Source organism: Monodelphis domestica, chromosome 4 (assembly GCF_027887165.1).
Source record: "Monodelphis domestica isolate mMonDom1 chromosome 4, mMonDom1.pri, whole genome shotgun sequence".
NCBI classification, from domain to species: Eukaryota; Metazoa; Chordata; class Mammalia; order Didelphimorphia; family Didelphidae; genus Monodelphis; species Monodelphis domestica.
Genome location: NC_077230.1, coordinates 387,238,139 through 387,259,830, shown reverse-complemented (window position 1 = coordinate 387,259,830; position 21,692 = coordinate 387,238,139). Strand labels below are relative to the sequence as shown.

At 38.0% G+C, this 21,692-nt stretch overlaps 1 protein-coding gene across 15 annotated transcripts in view; it reads right to left on the bottom strand.

Moving 5' to 3' along the window:
* EIF4G3 (eukaryotic translation initiation factor 4 gamma 3) overlaps window positions 1-21,692 on the bottom strand; it is a 386,696-nt gene that overhangs the window by 268,832 nt on the left and 96,172 nt on the right. For all 15 annotated transcript variants that reach the window (XM_056795635.1, XM_056795650.1, XM_056795638.1 and 12 more), the window contains exon 2: window positions 12,564-12,639. The gene's annotated coding sequence lies outside the window, so the exon portion shown is untranslated. The remainder of the gene's footprint in view (window positions 1-12,563; window positions 12,640-21,692) is intronic.

The window sequence follows — 21,692 nt, the reverse complement described above, 5'->3', positions numbered from 1 at the left end:
CAAATAAGAGCTGGAATAAGGCCCCTTTCTCCCTACCTCTCTGCAGTGCTGAGGGACTGATAGGCTGAAGAAACGTACTGCCTAGTTTTGCATACCTTTTCAACTCTTGCTTTTTTTATTCTTTGTAATAAAAAATGGCTTGGGGAAGAATATGTATATAATGAAAAATTAAGATAATGGTAAAGAAAAGAAAATATATTATATCGAGCAGAAAATGACCAAACAACTTGTGGTACACTAATGTGGAGGTGGGTGACTACATTCCCAGAAAAGATGTCCATGACAAATGCAGAGGAGATAAGAATAATATGGGCTGGGAAAAAGCAACACACATAACTGCCATGTACACAGAAACACCACAGTTGTAGGCTTGCCCTCACAAAGGGGGTTAAGGGGCATGGAGGGGGCACAGTTAGGGGGTAGAAGAGAGAGACTCTTGTCTGCTGGGAATGTCATGTTGAGCTAAATGTTGTTACTCAGATTTCCTCAATTTGGGTGTTTTCCCTTCTTTATTCTTTGGTATTAAGAATGACTGTCTGGAAAGAAGGGAGAGGAATGGCATTATGGGAGATTTAAGTAATATAAAATTAAAACTATCAATAAAAAAATAAAACAAAATAGGAACATAATGATCACCAAAAGCCAGAATGACCTTATCAAGAATGTACCACACCAAATTAACTTCCTTTTTCAACAAGGCAACTAAATACACAGATTAGGGAACTCCTATAAATATAGCAGACCTCGATTTTAGCAAAGCATTTAACAAATTCTCTCATCCTATTCTTGTGGGGGAAAATGAAGTGCCGCGTACTGTATGACAGTCCAATTATGTATATTCCACTCTCAGACCAGCACTCACAGCCATCAACTGGGGAGGTGGCTCCTATGGAGAAGGGGTCAGATATCCCAATCAACTGCCAACCAACTGCCAACCAACTGCCAACCAACTGCCACACACATAGCATCTAGGCCAGACTAGCTAAGGCACTCAAATACTCTATGAGAGAGAGCAGAGGCATCCTGTGCCAGCAAAGTTGAATGACCACCACCACCCTAACTACCAAATCCCCTCCAGAACCCTGATGGAGATAGCCCAGGATCCTGAACCAAGAGCCTTGGGAACCCTCAATGTAGCCATCACCCTGGGAAACAACTCCTGTGGAGGACCTGGGAACTGCTCCTACAGGTGTGCAGCCACAGCTACTGAAGACACAGAAAAGTTCTTGTCACCAACGTCCTGGGCACGGTCAGATGGTTCATTTTATCAGTGCCAGTACACCCGAGGGACCATGAGACCCTACCATCTGACTTGCAGCTGAAACTTTCCATTTGGGTTGTCTTCCCCATTAGATGTGAGCTCCAGGAAAACAAAGAGTGTCTTACTTTTGCTATGTGTATTCCCACTGCTTAGTAGCACAATGCTTTACACAAAGTTAAGCACTTAAATGTATAAATCGTTCATTCATGAATTTGGAAATGATAGAATGTCCACATCCAAAGAGTTCTCATTAAAGACACAATGTAAACTTGAAAGGAGGCTACCAGTGGGCTTCTCCAAGGTTGGGTCCTGAATGATTCCAAGTTTTTTCTCTTAAAACAGAAAAAGACAAAGATGCCATCCTCACTGAAATTACATTTGACACAAAGTTAAGAGGGATGGCTAACATAATGACCAAGTCGGGAACCGAAAAGTGATTTAACAGGATGAAATCTAAAAGGGATATAGTGAAGTCTTGCCCTTGGATACAACAAACAAACTTCTCAAATACACAATAAGAGAGGCATGGCTAAAATGCAATTTGTCATGTCTGGTGGCTTTAGTGAACTAAAATCTCAAAGAATCAAATGTAACAAGTCGGCCAAAAAAGCCCAAGTAATCTGGTATTGCTTTAAAAGAGGCATCCCCTCTGGGCACAACTATTATACTGTGTGGTTCCGGAGTCAGGCCATTTCCAGACTTATGTGTTCCCTTTAGGAAGAAAATAAGCAGTGATGTGTTCAGAAAAGAACAAACCAAGATTGCAAAAGTACTGAAAGGAAAAGACTTTCAATGAAAGGGGGCTATTTAATATAACAGCAAATTTGGAGGCTTTTTTTCAAATACATGATATGGAAGTAGGATTAGACTGATTTATTGTGCTTGGTCTCATTTAGTTTTGTGCTACTGAGGTAGATTTTAGGTTTGGGGTACTGAGGAAGTAGTAGGCTGCATAAGTCATCTAATGTCCACATAACTCAAATTCTGTGAGTTCCTGAAGGACTCATTTCAATAAAGAAATTAATCAAATCTGGATCCTAAGGAGAAATACAGGACCAAAGTACAAAAGGTACAGAAAGATAGATATTGTATCAATAAAAGGAAGGTACTTCTAAGACATAAAACTATTCTCCAATAGAAAAGTCTATCTTTTAAGAAGAATCTCTATTCCTAGAAGTGTTCAAGAGTGTTCATGAAGAAAGAACTCTAAATTCTATGATTCTATGATGTCAGTGCTATTAATGGCTCCATTCCACTGAAGGAAAGACAATTACTTTCAAAGTGATTCCTAACTTTAATATTCTATAAGTAAGTCTATACTGGACATTTCAACAAAAAGATTTTCATGAATTAAATTATTAATGGGAATTCTATTTCTGATTCATTTAACAATGAAAATCAATAGTAAGGGGCAGCGAGGTGGCATAATGGATAGAGTGCCAGACTCGGAGAGGAGGACCCGAGTTTCAAAACTGACTTCAGATACTTCCCCCTAGCTTTGTGACCTTGGGCAAGTCACTTAACCCCATTTGCCTAGCCCTTGTTTTTCTGTCTTAAGAGTTGTTACTAGGCCAGAAAGTAAGGGTTAAAAAAAGAGAGAGAGAATGAATGAAAATCAATAATAATAGTAAGTAAGGCATCATCATCCAGAGACCTTTTCTTCATAGGGACACTTCCTGAATAAGACTAAGACATTAAACATATCATTTCAGTGGATTATTTGATTAATCTGAAACAATTACACCAATACTGTAATTACTTGAAGATCAAAGGGTTAAGAATGAGTATGCTTTTTAAGAAAAACAAAGAACTATGGATTTAAGATTTACCCAGACCAGAATTCTCTAAATAATTCATCTAAGGTTAAAAGACATTTTAGTGAGAAGCATTTTTCTACTGCCTTTGGTTCTGCGGGCCTAGACAAGGTTATCACTTAATGATAAGAGGGACTTTGGAGATTACCTAGTCCAACCCTTCCATTTTATAGATGGGGGGGGAGGGGGGAGAGACCCACCTGAAATTCCTAGTGATATTTAAAGACTGCAAGCCTCCCAAGTCTACTGTTCTTCCCAAGATGCTACATAGTGCAACCCAATTTAAGAGAGAGTATTCCTAGGTACGTATTTTGAGAACACTAAAGTGCCAACCAATTGTTGAGAAAAAAATGAAATTATCACTTAATTTTTTTTAAGAAACATCAAATATTTATTGTATATTAAGCATTGTACTATGCCAAGTGCTGAGCATATATAGAGAAAGTTACAATATAGTCCTTGCTCTCCAGGTCACAATCTAGTGGGGTGACTCATTCTAACAGAATTAGTTATCGTCAATGTGAAGACAGGTCATCTTTCATTGATAAAAAGAAAAGTATTCTAACTACTAATTTTGCATAAAAATAAGAGGTCCATCAAAATCAGTCAGTCCATCCATTTAAAACAATATAGTAAGAAAATTCTAAACTATTTCTGAGTGACTAATCCGTTTTTTCTAAATTTAAGAAAGGCATCTAAAAACAACTGCAAAACAAGACACCAAAAACCTTAAACGTAGTAAAAAAATTGTGACAAAAATTCTTCATAGCTTAGATCAAAAATGTGTGGTACCATTGTAAAAACACAAGACTTCTAGTTAAAAGATCCAAGTTATGGCCCTATCTTTAACACTAACAAGTTGTGTTACTTTGAACAAATTACTTCCCCACCCAGAGGCCCAGTTTTCACATCAATAAAGACAGGTTTACTGTGTTTCAATTACTGCACTAGGAAATTAACAGGCTTCAGCAACAATGAGAAACAGAACAGAAATGCAGGCAATAAACAATGCAGGGCCCAAAACCTAACCAAAAACTTCATTAGTGAGGGTTTGCCTACTAAAACTTGTATAAAGAGGCACCTAGGTGGCTCAGTAGATAAGAGTGCCAGGCCTGAAGTCAGGTCTTGGGTTCAGATCTGGCATTACCATTTCCACAGGTGGAAGACCCTGGGCAAGTGTTGATCACTCCTGTCTACAAATCTGAGCTCAAGTCTCACCTCTGGAAAGAAAGCCTTTCCCAGTCCTCTTTAATCCTAGTGCTTTCCTTCTGTTAATCACCTCTGATTTATCACATATATATGTGCATTCGTGCATGTGTGTGATTCAAATAAAATTGTTTCTTTGCACCTTGTCTCTGCAATTAGTCTACTAATTCCTTAAGAGCTGGAATTGCTTTTTGCCTTTCTTTATATATGCTCACCATGCATAGCACAGAGTTTGGTCTAAAATAGCTGTTTAATAAACCACTAGTAAATTAATAAAGCAAAAAGCTAACTGGTTGACTAGAGATGTAAAACATGAAGACTTGTGCTTAATACCATTGTCAATAAAGCCTAATAACCCAAGGAGCAGCAGGGTCAGGAAGAGAGGGCAAATCTCAAAATGACTGACTTAAAAACCATCAATTTAAAAATATATTCTTAAATATCATAAAAGAATGCCTGCAAGTACATTTACTAGTTGGGTTTCAAGGGAAAAAAATACTCTGGGCCATTGGTGACATATGAGATAGTGTAGGGCTTGGAGCCTAGGAGAGAAGGGTTCAAATTAGGCTGTGAACCTTCTCAGATATGTAGCCTGGGCAATCTGCCTAATAATCTCCCTTATCTTTCAGGAGGGAATACTGGGAGCACCAAGCATTGGTGTGAGGTTTAGAAGATGGGGAAAGGAGGAGGAGGAAAAGGGGATAGGAGGAGGGAGGAAGGAAAGGGGAAAAATAGTGGAGGGATAATAATAACAAAATGCCTTTACACAATTTTAAAGAAACATTATCATTTCCAGAACCTGGTAATTAGTAGACATTTAAAAAACATTTATTGAATTTAAGTGGACTAAATGATTTTCATTTCCATGTTTATTAAATATCTCTCATGTGCCCAGTACTGTGCTAAAAAGAATCCAAAGACGTAACAGTCCCTGCTCATATTCTAAAAAGGGAGACAGCATGAACACATATAAAAGCATATGCATTATATGTACAAAACTAATTCAAGGGAGTTTGGGAAAGAAGGGCAGTAGCAGGTGGGGGGGAGATGGGTTCAGGAAGAGCATGCAGAAGGTTCTGCTTGAGCTGAATTGAGATTTCTTGAGGAAGGAGAACATTCAAGACAGGGAGACTAGCTGCTCAAAGACCTACAAATAGTATATAAACCTAAGCTCTCTACACCCTACAAAGAGCAGCAATTTTCCAACTATAACAGGTTGCCTCTCTGGCTCTGTCACCACACCACCCCCCAGACCAAGTGCATGCCTCACCCCACGTCCCCTACCCCCACCCCAACCAGGGAAGGAAGGAAGCACTTCCATTGGCTGCTGGGCAGAGGCACAGCTAAAATAAGGAATGTTGGGTGATGAGGTCCATGAGGAGAGGGGGAGGAAAGTGGCCTGAGCGATCAGCTCAATCCTAGCTCCTCTCCAACCCCACCACAGGAATCACCTTCACTGCCAACTTAACAGTCTGCTGTCTATGTTGCACCCTCACAAAGCATATGAGTCGTACCCCCCCACCAGCCCCCCAGGACCTCACCCCAGACAGGGGACGGGGAAACACTACCATTGGGCTGGGGGATGAAGTAAGGAATATCCTCAGGCACATGGAAAAGGGGAAGGGAGAAGTTCTGTCCTCTTTCTAGTAAGGAATTCTGGTGGACAACTACAGGCATGCCCAGAGAGGGCTCTGCATGCCCTTTATGGCACACACACATACCATAGGTTTGCCATCACAGGTCTAGTTACTATACAGGAAATTGAAGAAACCCAAGAACACAAAATCAAGGTATCTGGAGGAAAACAACCAGGCTGGAACAAAGACTTGATGGGTTTAATTTAAAACTGGAATGGTAGGGTAGCAAGTTATTTGACGGACTCTGAATGCCTGGTATTGGCATTTGAATATCACTTAGTAGCATGATCCATATTCTGCTTGGCCCAAGAGGACAAAACAAAGACAAATGAGTGGGAGTTCTAGAGAGTCAGATTTTAGTTAAGGATAAACTGCTTAACCATAAAAATGTATTAAGTCTCCTGAGGGCAAGAATATTTTTGGCCTTTGTTGCTACTGCTTGAAACACTATGAACTACAAGCACACACAGCAGGTAATTCCTACAAAGTTACTGCTATTGTTCAATAATTAAACAGACTGCCTTAGGATGCAGTGTATTTTCCATCACTGAAGCAATTCCAGAAAAGGCTGGATCTAGATAGCCACTTGTTGAAGCTGGTGCAGATGGGATTCATGCTTCACCTAAGGGATAGATTCAATTTTTTTGGTTTGTTTGTTGGGGGGGGGGGAGGGGGAAGGGGGTGTACTTTCATGGGGAGAGGGAATTGGGTCTCTAAGGCAATTTAGTAAAGCATAAAACTCCTCAAAAATCTTGTTTAAATGCATAAGATAGAATTAAATAGACTAAGTTTTTTTGCTTTTAGTAAAGAAATTTTCTCAAATGGTACAATATGAACAGTCGATATAACAAAACACTCCTCCCAAAGGTCTAGGTTATACTCTCCCACAAATATACACACAGCATTCATAAGAACAGATTCAAAAAGTGTTCAATGGTAGTGAGGTACCCATATACAATACAGATGTGGCAAAGGATAATTCATAACTCCTGATACTTCAGGATCTGGAATTTCTCTCTTCATAAAGTTTTCAAAGACTTAAAGATAAACAAAGAAAACAAGTTCTAGTGAAATAAAGTTATCAAAATATTAAAAACAAATTCACATAGCCCAGGTTAAGAAACCCTGGACTAGATGATATCTAAAGATGATTCTAAGACCTTCTAAATCCTTTACTCTTATGATAGATATGAAATGAAAATCTTTGGGGGCAGCTGGGTGACTCAGTGGATTGAGAGTCAGGTCTAGAGATGGGAGGTCCTAGGTTCAAATCTGACCTCAGACACTTCCCAGCTGTGTGACCTTGGGCAAGTCACTTAACCCCCATTGCCTAGACCTTAACACTCTTCTTCCTTGGAACCAATACACAGTATTGATTCTAAGACAGAAGGTAAGGTTAAAAAACAAAAAAGAAATTAAAATCTTACCTAATCATGGAATATAAATGGAAATGGCACAGTCAGGTCTAAAGAAGTAATAACAATAATCAATCTTGAAGAATTTTCAAAACCCTTTTGTTGTTCAGTTGTTTCAGTTCTGTCTGACTCTTCATGACCCCATTTAGGATTTTCTTGTCAAATACTGCCATTTTCTTCTGCAGCTCATTTTACAGATAAGGAAATTGAGGCAAACAGGCTCATGTGATTTGCCCAGGATCATAGCTGCTGCTGTTTTTCAAAGAAGATAGATGACATCACAAGGTGATGTCCTTGTGATGGATTTAAGTGAGGCAGAGCTGAACAAAATCATCAGTCTCAATCTATCTTCCAGGCATCGAAGTCCAGTGGCAGGACAAAAGTCAGGATGATTGGCAATGGCCTTAGATGTAATGGATGACCATGGACTTTTCCATTTCTGACCAAGCTCTACTCTTTCCAACAGTGCTTGCTTCCACTACCCTCATGGCCACTGGAACATATTACTCTTAACCATCTATTCTGCTAGAAGAAAACATACCATGTCACACAGCTAGTAAGTATTTGAGATCACATTTGAACTCAGATCTTCCTGACTACAGACCTAGTATTCTATCCACTGCACCACTGAAATGCTCCATAAAAACCCTGGGCAACTTTATACATATATACTAAGCCTGAAAATAATGTCAAATAGAAACAAATTCTTCCAAAATTATTTTTAAAGCTAGAATACATGAACTTATTCAGATTGTTTTTTTTCAAACTTAAGTTCTCTTTCCTTGTTCTTACTTACCCCGACCAATCACTCAACTCTCTATTATTTTAATTTAATAAATATGTCCACTTCTTAGAAGACAAGTTGTGAAAAAGTAGTGGTTACCAAATTAAAAGGTTACTCATTTACAGTACACTGCTTTTTGCTTTGATCCCACCTAAAGAAACAGAATAGATTTCAATTAAGGTGTGGCTGACATACTGGATATATGGCCATAACTCCTCCTATGTGATCAGATAATACAGTCATAAAATATCACAAAAGGCAAGAATTTTTTAAATCTTCTAAGTCCAAATTCTTCACTTTATCAAAGAATAAAGTGGGGCCTAAAAGGGGAAAAATTAAGCCTCTATACCACGTTTACAGGAAACACCAAACCCAGGTCTATAAGAATTCAGACCTCCAGAACTCAAAGACTAATCTGGACTTTGGTCTCTAACTCAGATCTCTCTCCTCTCCAAATCATCCTCCACATAGTCCCTAAAAGTTATTTCTATGCCATAGTTCTAACTATATTACTTTCCTACTGAATAAACTTGAGTGTGTAACAAGGGAATCACAAACTCTCCTCAAAAATTCATCTTAACCAAAAAAATTATAAATGTGATACATGGTTAATTTGCTATTACCTTAGAGGCAGGTTGAGTGTTGAATGTTTGCTAAGGAAAACAGAACTTAAGGAAAACTATCTCTGCTGCATTTATCATAGGTGGCCAAATTCTCTGCCTTGATAGTCTTGACCAATGGTATTTGTAACAATAATATCCCCAAATTCTCCTTTCTTTCTTGCCTGCTCCTTTTTCATCTCCTCTGCTAGCTCATCATGAATGCCATGGGCCCCTAAGTGTGAATGCTACCCAAAGCAAACTTTCCTGGGCCATCTTTTCACATATATTAATAATTTCATGGGCTCCCATGGGTTGAAATGTCTCTATGCAGATGACTGGGCTTCAGTCACACACACACACATCACTAACTGCCTTCTGCGTATTTCAATCTGGAGGCCCCAAAGGCATCACAAGTTCAACATATCTAAAACAGAACTCATTATCTATTTCTCTAAGCCCTTCCCCTCTTTGGAAGTTCCCTATTAATATCATGCCACCACGATTCTCCCAGTCTCTAAAACCTGCAACATCAACATTGAAACTGAATCACTGTCATTCAACCTATATAGCCCATCAAAATTGTCAAAACTTGTTCCTTCATCTATAGTCTCTTTCCGAGATGCTCCCTTTTCCTCATAACTAACCCCCTTTGTTCATTACCCCTCAACTAGATTATTAAAAGGTCTCCTCATTGGTGCCCCTGCCCCAAATCTCTCCCCATTCCAGGTCATCTTTCCAACTGCTGCCAAAGTGATTTCCTGAAAGAGATTTGACCATGTCACTAGAGAGGCTGGGATAAAATATAAACTTTAGTTTGCTTTCTAAATCCCTTCACAATTCAACCCCAATCCTACCTTCTCCAACCTTGTTGACATTATTCTTCCTACAATTTAAGGTCTAACCAAGCTGGCCTTCCCTGTTCTCCATCTTTACTCTTTTGCACAAGCCTGAACTGCTCATCCTCATCAACTCAGAATTATCTTCCTTCCTTCAGGATACAACTCATGTACCACCTTTGGTATAAAGGTGTCACAGCCCTCCACATGGGATTTAGCTTTTTCTTTAGAGTCAGCATGGCTTAGTGAATAGAGATAGCCTAGGAACCAGAAGGCCTGAGTAGTGCAATCCTATTTGCCCAGCCCTTAGCACAGTGCCTAGCACCCAGGAAGCACTCACACAAGTTCACTGACTGTCTTAGCCTTTCTTAGTGTTCCAAGCAACTAAGACTGTAAGCTGGAGAAAATGTGTCAATAGACTGCCCTTGGCAGAAGTCTGCACACACACCAGTGGTATCAGACTTACCCTGGGCCATAGAGTGACTCAGAAAGCCACAAGTTCATATTATTTATAATTTACTGTCTTTTTACTTATTTTGTGAAATATCTCCCAAATACATTTTAATCTGGTTCCTATAATATTGGGGAGTTTTGCTATGGGCCTTGCCATTCTGAGATCTCTGGTCAACGCCAATAAAACTTCAAAGTACATTTACTATCCTAATTATCTAAATTCACTCGTCTGTCTGTATATACTTGAATATGTGGATACTGTGTTCCTCCGATATAAGTTTCTTATGAGGAGGACTGATTTTTGTTGTTCTTGAACTCCTGATGCCTACCATGGGACCTTGCATATCTTGAATAATAAATGCATTGTGATTGATTGTATGAATGAATGAATGAATGAATGAATGAATGAATGAATGAATGAAAAGCAGCTCAAATAACTTCATAGGTCACCCCCATCACCAGCACCACCACCCCTCCAAAGACCTGGTTCCCAGCTATCTCTCCTGATTCCTAAGTTGCTGGCTCATATCACCATCTCATAAAGCACCTGGGCCATCCTCATACCACTCTATTCTACTTCCTTTCCAGACTTCTCTACCCTCTTCCCAGTACTCTCTCCTTTCCAGCTCCCCTTTATATGTTGTCTTTTCCTATTATAATATAAACTTCTTGAGAGTAGGGATTGTCTTACTTGTTTGTTTCTTGATTTCCAGAGCTTAGTAAAGTATCTAGCACCCAATAAGAACTTAATAAATGCTTTTTTGATGTCTTTTGATTATCTCAGGACTGCTATGAGGCAAATGCTTTATGAAGTGGAACATGCTATGTGAATTAGTAGATCATGTATTGAAGTCCACAAAACACCACTGCAAAAGCCATTCACCAACTGGTAAGTGCTCAAAGGATATGAACAATCATAAAGTGCTACAAACAACTATTACTAAGAAATCCAAATCCAAACCTCTCTAAAGATTTCACTTCACACATTGCCAGCAAACTGGCAAAGATGACAAAAATAGAAAGAGTGGGAGGGCTATGGGATGACAGTCACACCAATTCACTAATGATGGATCTGTGAATCAAGTATAATCATCCTGGAACATAATCCTGGAATTATGAAAATAAAAGTGTTTAAAGTCCATATCCTACTTCATGATTCCACTGCTAGCCATATACCCCAAGGACACTGACCAAAAAAATTATAGCAGCACTTTATGTAGCAGAAAATCATTAGGAACATAGTAAATGCCCATTAAATTGAGTAATGGCTGAAAACTGTGGTATATGACAATGACTATAATGAACACAGAGAAGCATGAGAAGACTTACATGAACTGATACAAAATGAGGTAAGAAGATCCAGGAAAACAAGATATATAATAACAACAATGTAACTAGAAAGAATAATCACCACAAAACAATCAAAAGTAAATGCTGTAAAACTGCAAAAGAATAAGAGTGGCTCCTAAAGAAGGGATACAAGATACCTTCCCCATTCCTTTGCAGAAGTGCCCCACCCCCCTTACAGATGGTGTATACTGTATATGATATTAGATGTTTTCTTTGTACTGATCAGTTTTGTTGAATATTCTCTTCCTCCTCTTTTTTTTTTTAATTCTTTGCAATAAGGGATGGTTCTCTAGACAGGGAAGGAGGAAAAATACATGAGGAATATGAGGTAATACAAAAACAAAAGATAAAAACTTGGTTTAAAAAACATCAGCATAAACTAGATGAAACATACTTTGAATAAATAGTTTTCCAATGTCATCTTAAAAGTCAATGGCTGTTAAACATTGCATTTAAACTCATTGAGTTTGCTTTAAAATATGTGACCAAAGAACTGATTTCTTTTCCATATGGGTTAATAGATGTTTTATACACATTTGCAAAGCTACCACAGCATCTTTGTCAGTGCTGCGATTAAAGAGAATAAAGCTATCGATGAGCCAAATTTAGAAAACATATTAGTTTAGACAAGCCAAGTTTCATACATATAAAACATTTAAGTCCAAGTTTAAAGTTTACAAAGAATAGAATTTTTCATGGAAACAGTTAAAAAATCATATGCAACATAAATAGTTGATGGGCTAATTTACACTACTGGTGTAATGTCATTCTGAGCACCTGGGAGATCCCTAATATTACGTTTCAAACTACTTTCTGAAACAATTTGAAATATCTCTTACTACTTTTAACAGTGTCAAGAAAATGTGAAAATAAAACATTTGAAATTCACACTTAACAAGGAGGAAATTGTGACTATAATATCCAGTTCCCTTAGGATGGTCACAATCATAAATTGTTTCCATCAGGAAAACTAAGCATATAAACTCTTCATATTCCACCCTCAATCTTGACTGGACCTATGGAAAAATAAATATCTGATTGGCTAAGAACTATCCCTGTAGTATGTATTTAAGTAGTATGAATAAATCACAAAAATGACAATATGAAGATTCATTAAAATATTCTAATACATGATATATTAGGGATGGCTCTGCTGCAAAGCAGAGCAGCCACATGGCTGAGCCCCACAGCTGTCAAATACTCACAGTGCTGTAAACTGCCGAGACCGTAGGAGTGAAGATTCGATCTTCCAGAGGCTGCTGCACAGGTCCTCTAGGAATTCTAGAGTGGTAAGTTAAGGATAACAGAATTCAAACAGATTACGTTCTGCTATAAGAATAAATCACAAAGAAAAAATACTTGGTCAAAACACAGGACTACATCCTTAGAGTGACACTTTAGATTCCAAAACAAGAGCATGCCAATCTTTCCCCAAACCAATCTCCCATACAAGTATTGCAAAGGAACTGAAAAAAAGGCCAGGCCTCCCAACTTGAAGCCTTCAAGAACTTCCTACCTTACCTTTCCAGAGAAAATGACCCAGGACACCAAGTCAGGGAGCTAAATGTTATTCATCAGGACTAGAAATGCTGACCAAGCTGGGCCAGGCATGCAGAAATGCCTATATAACAACTGTTTCCTTGTTAGTTTCTTCCCACACCACAGCTTTCACCATATCCACCCCTAAGAAAACTTTTTAATCCCCTCCCATATAACCCAAATTCAAAATATTTTTGAGTACTGATGATGGACAAAATATTATCACTTTGCTAAGCTTCAGGGCATGAGATTTGAAAAAAACTAAGCCCTCCTATCCACTGGCACTATATTGATAAGTTCAATGCCTAAATATGAGGGCTCTGCATATGCGCCATCTTAAATGGTACTGCCAAAAAGTTACAATCCCAAAATGAACCAAGTTCAATTCTGGCCTTAGACACTTCTCCTAGCTGTGATACCCTGGGCAAAGTCACTTAGCCCCCATTGCCTAGCCCTTGCTGTTCTTTTGCCTTAGAACCAATATTGGTTCTAAGACAGAAGGTAAGGGGTTTTGTTGTTGTTGTTGTTGTTTGTTTTTAAAGCACAGAAGATAGTGGCCACAATAGTATTCTATAGTTCATGGTCTCATAACAATTTAGAACTGAGCCCTCTTATATGACATATAAAAAAAGAGTCCCAATAAATGAAGCACTCTGCCCAAATCATACAGTGTTTAAAGGCAGAACAAAACTAGAACCAAAGTTCTCTAATGTGTCTTGGCTTTGCCTCTGAAAAATGCCCAGGCTGGTCCTTTCTGTCTCTTATCCTAATTACCTATCCATTGAGAAAATAAATGAAATGGCTTTGTTATCATAGTTGAAAAAGACTGTACACTCTAAGGTTTTAGTTTAAGCCAACAGTTTTTGTTTGTTTTTATTCTAGAAATACATTAGAGAGGGGAATGTTTTGGGCTATTTCTTTGTTATCCAATCATAAACAGAGTAAGGACAGGAAAGTAATAGTCTTCTTTCATCATTTAATCCTACAAAAAAATTCTGCATCCTGAAGTGATCATTCGCTTATTTGCTTTGGTAGCACCTAGCACAAGACATGCATGACAATTTCAAAACCCAGAGAGAATAAGCTTTTGTAGTAAATATTACCTCCTCTTAACAGACTCTAGGCCCTGCAGCCATTTTTAAAAGATAAAGCTCCATAATCTTAATGTCCAATTCTACTATATCCCTTTCTTCCAGATCCATCCCATTTTTGTCCAATCCTGGGCTCACAGTGCATACCTAAGAACTTAACTGCCCTGGATTTTGGAGCCAAGGGAAATCAAATAATTTTTCTGAAGGTGCCAGAATAAACAAAGAAAAAGAATTTAGGGGGAAAAAAGATTACCACTATCAAGTTTCTTGAATTCAATCTTATTTCCGATTCCCCTTTGTCTCACTGAAAGAACTTTTATGATTTTAATGACTTTTTACACAAACATCTTTTGAATGGATTTTATTTTATTTTCCTACCAGCCTATAGTAGCTAGAATACACTCTATCTAGATCTCAACCTCTCAATTTGTAGCAATGAGAATACATAATGCATATCAGGTATTTACATTCCGAGTCATAACTGTAGCAAAATTACAGTTTTGAAGTAGTCACCAAAATAATTTTTTGGTTTGGGGTCACCGCAACATGAGGAACTGTATTGCGGGGTCATGGCATTAGAAAGGTTGAGAACCTCTGATCTAGATAATTGTCAACCTTGGTTTGTTCTATACTTATATTCTTTTCTAGAGTCTCCTAAAGAACTGTCCTTGTCCCCTTTCATATCAGGTTGCAGGAAACTTATATGAACACATCAAATTTATGGCAGACAAGTTCTCTTTTTACAATTCTTACTTTTGTAGTTAGTACCTCTACTCTACTCTACTCTATCTCATATGAGAGATGCCAGTTGTTGGACAACGTAAGCAACCCTCTAAGAGTATAAACTACAAAAAATGGCCACCTGCTTTGCGGGAAAGGATTTTCTCACTAAGAATCTCTGAAACTAACAAAATCATAGATATGGGCCCCCCAAAAGGGGAGAAAGCAACAGTAATTATAAAGTACCCTAAAAGGAAAAACACTTGAGGTTGAGAAGCCTTAAAGATCCTATGTAATCTCATTGTTATGTGTGGTAAAAAAAACTGTTAACAACAATGTGAAGGTGAAGAAAACACAGTTTCACATGCAGGAAGAATTAAATATCTCAGTGTCAACATATTTGGAAGTAGGTTTCACAGAGAATGGAGAAAACCAAGGGAACACTTGGTTTACCTCCTTTTACCTAACTCAAAAAGACCAAAACATAGGTGTTAAGAGAAAAGCACACAGCAGAGAACTTTTGTGGCCAGATCCTAGTTTTGTAATTTATCACCAGCCTGACTTGGAAGAAGTCAAACTGAGCTTTCATCTCTAAAATGAGCATACTACTACTATCTAAACTACTTTACTTCATGGTCATGTTCAGAGCACCATATAAAATAATCACTGTAAAGAATTTTGCAACAGTAAAGTGGTAAATAAATGTCAGCTATTTTTTTTAAAAGAGCTAAAGTTAATAGAGAATTATCAGTTAGAGAAAAGAGGATATTTAGAAACCTTATTCATATAATTCAAGTCATTTGTTTTGAAGAAAAACTCAATATTCAGAGACCTAAAAAGAGGCTTTTAAACCATGGGAACCAAGGAAAAGTAATTCTATTATATTCTAACTTTGTGATGGAAAAAAAATGTTATAGGCCATCAAAGAGTAAAATCAAGTAAACTTGCTCTGCCTCCCATTCTTCCTTAAACAGATCAGAAATGTTCAACCCCCTTTGAGATCACTTTTAAGAGCCTCTATGGTCCAAACAGTAAATCTACAAATGCCTAAATAAAATATTTTAATTAAGGATTCACTCACCTAACTCCACAACTAGTGTCCAATAGGGAAGCTAAACAGTTACTAGCATTTGAAGACAAAGGATCTGGGTTCAAATCTCACCTCTGCTAAATACCTGAGTGAACTTGGACAAATCATTTCCAGCCTTTAGCTCAGTTTCCTCATCTGTAAAATGAGAGAATTGGCCTAGAGAGTAGTATCCAAGATCCCTGAAAGCTTATCTTGAAATTCTATGAGACAATGAAAGTCATTTTTAATGTCATAAGTAGTCAGTACACTCCTCAATGTAAGGCCCTCTCTAGAAAGCAGACAAGCTGAGGCTACACTCTTGTTGCATATGAAATTTGTAAAATTTGATTTTCAATTAATTATGATTACTCAAAGACAATTCTTTAAGAGATGAAGCAAATATTTATTCACAACATCAATAAGTAAATAAGCCTTCTAATATGTAGATATGTTTGTTTACTAGCAAATTACTTGGGATCTTTTGCAAACATTGCTGATATTAATACAAAAAAATCATTTACTTAATTTCCCCCCAAATATAGTATCACATTTGAAACCATATGATAAACCCAAAAAAGGGGGGGAGGAGGCTCAGTAAGAAAAATTCAAATCCAAAAATAGTGCCAAAATACTCATAGCTTACTCTACCCAAAATCATAACAAAAAAGCAAGACTTCTCTCCAAATGTCCAGAGAATGATTTTAAATTGCTGTTTAAACCTAGAAAATAATACTGATCAGCAGATGACAAGCATCACTTCACATTTCCCTAAAAAAATGAGTGAATTTCAAATACTAACTTGAATGAAATATCATATTACAGTGTATTTCTCAAAATGGTCACATTTTTTCATCCTATTACTAGCTCTCAACAAGTCTTTAGCCCAAAAAATAAATCTCTGGCTGTTTCTGTCCACCTGCTCCTTCAGGTGGAGATAAGCAAAAATCTTCTCCGATTACACCTGAAAATCTGTCCCAACCAATAAGGAATAGAACCTGCTGTCGAACATGCCTTTTTACCTCATTACAGGAATAGATCAAGTGCCCACACACACTCTAGCTCATGGATTACCATTTCTCTGCATGTTTCAACTTGTTTTATGTTTTATCATTTATTATTATTTATCACAGAAGTCATTAGCCAGATTACAGAAATAGGTAACAACTGAACTAATTGTGATCACAAGTGGAAAAACAAAGAATTTTCAAATTTCCCCACTGATTGTTTTGGCTTGCAAAAAATTTTTTTCCAAAAGAACACAATATTAATATTTAAGGGAGCACATATAATAGAAAGCATCATGTTAAGGTACTCACTACAAATCCTCAAAATTCAAGGTATTCAGATTTAGTTATGAATTGCTAGATTTGATCTGATTTTAATACCAAAGAACTTAAGTGGGTGGAAAACTGCAGAACACATTTAATACTGCCTACCTATACCATCGAGGAAGCAGGTCATAAAGATCCATTTTAAGATCCAAGCAGCTCAAGTTATGTAACATCATGGATGTTTATGGAAACTTCCTCAATGATAAGCAGCCTTCCGAGGGCAGCCTTTTATCCCCTGGCAGCCTTACCTAGCATAGTCAGCACCTCCACAAAGGGATGATTCTGAAGAATTCTTTCTTTAAGGATAGCATGCCATGGAGAATGTCTTCCTTCAGCTGGCTCCAACACTAACACTGCATCTCTACCACAGGGCGAGGCTCCAGCTTCCTTGAGCCGACTCCTCTTTCCTTCCAAAGCAAAGATACTGCAACCCAGCAGAGTATACCAGCTAGTCTTAAAGTAACAGCTGCAACTAGAATCCAGCCAGTCAAACACCTTCTTGAAAGCCATCAAGTTTGACCTCTAAATGCTCATTTGCTCTCTACCCAGTGGCTTTTCTCTAAAAGGAGGCAATGCTATAAATCTTGCTTATTAACACTTCCTCAAAAGCATTTTCTTGAGAGAAACATACATCTGCAAAGATTCATTCATTGCAGCATCTTTCCTATATTGCCTCAGTAACAGGGAAGAACACCTGAATAGGAATCTCATTCCCCAATTTCCTCTTTCCTCAACAGTGTTTCTGAATTAGAAAGAAAATTAACCTTCTACAACCAGCAAGAAGCAGGAACAGAACTTAAATACTGTGCACCACAAATATACAAAATAGGACATATATGCCTTTGTACCAATGGTTCCAAAGCTCCATTTTAAAACAACCGCAATAATTAGATAAATTAATTTCTACCTTCATAACATCTCTCCAATATGCAACCCCACCTTCTCTCCTCTGACATCATCACCCATGACTCTTGGACAGGCCTTCAATACTTCGTGCCTGGATTATTTCTAAAACCTGCTGGTGGGCTGCCTGCCTCCAGCTTCTGCCCATGCCATTCTATCCTCCAGTCAGCTGTCAAATCTGACCTCCCTAAAGTGTAGATTTGAGCAAATTGCCACCACCACCCATTTAATAAACTCTAGCAACTATCATCTCCCAGATCAAATCTAAAATCCTTTAATATTCAAAGCCATGCCTAACCTGTCTCCTCCTTTCCACTCTTCTGACAACTTGCTCTCCACGCACTGGTAACCTCCTGGTTGGTTCCTTGCTTATGACACACCTGGAACTCTCTCCCTTGTCATTTTCATGCTTCTAGCTTCCCTAGATTCCTTGAAGTCTCAGTTAAAAAGCCACCTTCCACAAAAAGCCTTGCTCAGGCCTTAAAAAGCCTTGCCTTTCCTCTAAGATCATTCCCGATCTGTCCTGTAGATGTCTTGTTTGCACAGTTGTTCACCATGTTGTCTCCCCAGTGAGCTCTTTGAGGGCACAAACTGTCATTTGCTTTTCTTTGTTCCTAGAGCTTAGTTCAGTGCCTGGCACATAGTAGGCCCTTAATAAATGCTATCTGATCATATGACTGCCTGATAGTCAAGCTGCAAATAATTATACTCCCTTGACATCATAAATTTTAATGAAGCCTTTAAAAAATACTAGTCATTTCAAGTCTACTATAGTGATTTGCACACCAAAGACACTAAATAAATATTGGTTGTATACCACAAACAGAACTTAGCTATGAGATTTTTAAGTCGATTTTTTAAAAAAAAACTCCAAGCAAGATTCACACATCTATGTTTTGTTTATACTGCAATCCTAAACAAAAATTGCATGCTATGATTATTATAGTGAAATGATTACACAACTTTCTTTAGTCAATAAACCTCTATTAAGTAGCCCTATAGGCTGGGCATTATGCTCAGAATATAAAGACAAAACCTCCACAACTCCTATCCTGGATGAGCCTTCAGTTTACTTAGGGAAAAGAATATGAACAGAGGAAAAGGAAATTTGTGAAAACTATACAAAGCAATTTGCCTCTATTGCATGGAAGAAGGCCAATTAGGCAGCCCCCATGTAAGAGGAGGCATATGGGTAGAGCCTCAAAAGAATCTGTAAAGAAATGAAATGGGAGTATATTCCAAGAATAGGGGAACAAGATGGTCTGTGTATAAAGTCATAGAGAAAATATTGCCTACAGACAACCCTGGGCAGGTCTGGATTGAATGTAGAAGGAATGAAAGACCTCAGACTGGGAAGGTGAGCTGATGGCAAATCAGGAGAGCCTTTAAAAACCAATCACCAGTATATAGATTTTATTCTAGACCTGAGCTTTAAGAATTCTAAGAAACCTGGGGGATCCTGTAGGATCCAACAAAGTGAGCAGATTCTGGACAATATGTAAAATGATGACAGCAGCATAAAGGTCATTAGCTTAGATAAACAGAAGAGCTTGATGAGCCAGCAAAAGAAAATGAGGAAGAATAGCAAGATGGGCAGAAGAAACAGGGAAAAACAAATCCTGGGAGATGTGAATTAACCCTTAACAGAGGGGAAAGCATAAATCAATCCATCAAACAAATAATAAACATTTTCCAGTTGCCTACCATTTTCCAGGACCAAGGGATACAACAATAGAAGCAATGCCTGCTTTCCAGGAGCATATATTTGGCTTGAATCCAGAAGGTTGGTGGTCAACTCTAATGCTGAAGAAAGGTCCAGTAAGATTTTTGGAAAGAGGCTGTGGGAAGTGGCAATTAAGAGATCACTTTGAAGATGGCAGTTTCAGTTGAGGGAGGAGCTCAGGGAGGAGGCATGACAAGAGGACAAGAAGTGAGTGAGATGGATGTGGGGATGTAGAGCTCCAACTGCTTCTGATATGAGTTTGGTTATAAGAGGGATCAACAACTGTGATAGACTTAGCTATTATTAGCAATACAAATATCCAGGACAATTCTGAGAGTCTTATGACAAAAAATGCTATCTACCTCCAGGGAAAGAACTGTTGAGAGTCAGAAGGAAGATGAAAGTGTATGATTTTTCAATTGTTTCTTTTGGTTAGTATTTTGGATTTTGGTTTTATAGGATTATTCATTTACAAAAATTATCAATATGGAAATGTTTTGCATGATGATACATATATAACCCAGATCTAATTGCCTGGCAGCACCAGGAGAGAGGAGGGAAGAAGGCAAGGCAGGAAGAAAGTTTGACCATATAACTTGGGAAAACTTATGTGGAAATTTGTTATTACATGTAATTGATTAGACAGACAGACAGACAGATACATAGATACATAGATAAAATACAAAAGAAAAAATCAAGGACAACACCTCAAAGAGAGGAAAAGCTCAACTAAAGGAATTTTTAAGAATGGAGGAAACAAAACCAGTCTCCAAACCAACAGGCCACTAGAGCAGGTGAGAGAATGATCCTGGAGGCAAACTTCTGGCAGAGATACCAGGAAACCATATCAAGAGGATCCCTCCTAAGGAGAGACTGAAGTAAAGAAGACAAGAATGGAAGGGGCGGCAAAAAGAGCATAAGATGTAGGAGAAAAAGAGATTAATGTCTTCTATTTTCTCAGTAAAGTATGAAGTAAGGTATTCTAATAGTCATGAGGGAAGTTTGAAGACTCTCTGGATAGTGAGTCAGGGAAGAAGAGTAAAAGCATTGATTTGGGAAGATAAAGTAAAAATCTACAGTGGATCCAGGAGTAAGCTGGTAAATGTTTAATAAGTGGCTTCCTGGGGAGAAAAAATTACATTGGATGAACTTTTGAGTTTATTCTGCATTGTTAACATTTTCTTTATCACTTTAAGTCTAGACAATCAGTCAAACATAATTCAAGCCCCAATTTGGAGCTTTCCCAACTCCAAAATTTAAGCACTGAGACTGAAATTTTAACAATCAGTTCACCTATAAGAGCTGGCTCCAGCCCACCCCTTAGTGGACCCAATAAGCATATGTTCATTAGTAAGGGTCAGCAAGACATAAGTGATCATGGGACAAGGAGGCAAGTGATTCAAGGAGAGGATAGCACATACATGAAACAGTTAACTATAGGAGACAGGAAAAGGAAGACAAACTTTTGTGTTGGTATCAGACAGCAATGAAATGGGACTATGGGGTCTGAGTGAGGATGAAAAACTGACTTAAGGAAGAATAAAGAACTGAGAGAAATGGAAAGGTATAATCCTAAACAAAAATCCAACATTAGGATATTATAAGTATGTATCTGTAGCATCTTAGGATGAATTGTTCCAAGGAGCAAGCACTCTCTCTCGGGTTTGAAAGCAACTCAAGATTATCAAAACTTTAACCCAAAGGAAAGCTTAAGTTATGCCAAAGAACTCTTAATAAGATACATACACAGACTGAGAGGAAAGCTCAGAGCCTGCCCAAATGGAGAAGCAAAAGTAGCACAAGGGCATGGCTGGAAAGAGCTAGTAGAACAGGGGCAATAGCCAGAAGGAGAAAGACAGAGCAGTTCCACTTCATGGGTCTGGTTCCAACTGGAGCTCCTTCATTTGAAATAAAGGCCTGAAGAATAAAGCTCCCAGTTCTTGATCTTGTTTGGTTAT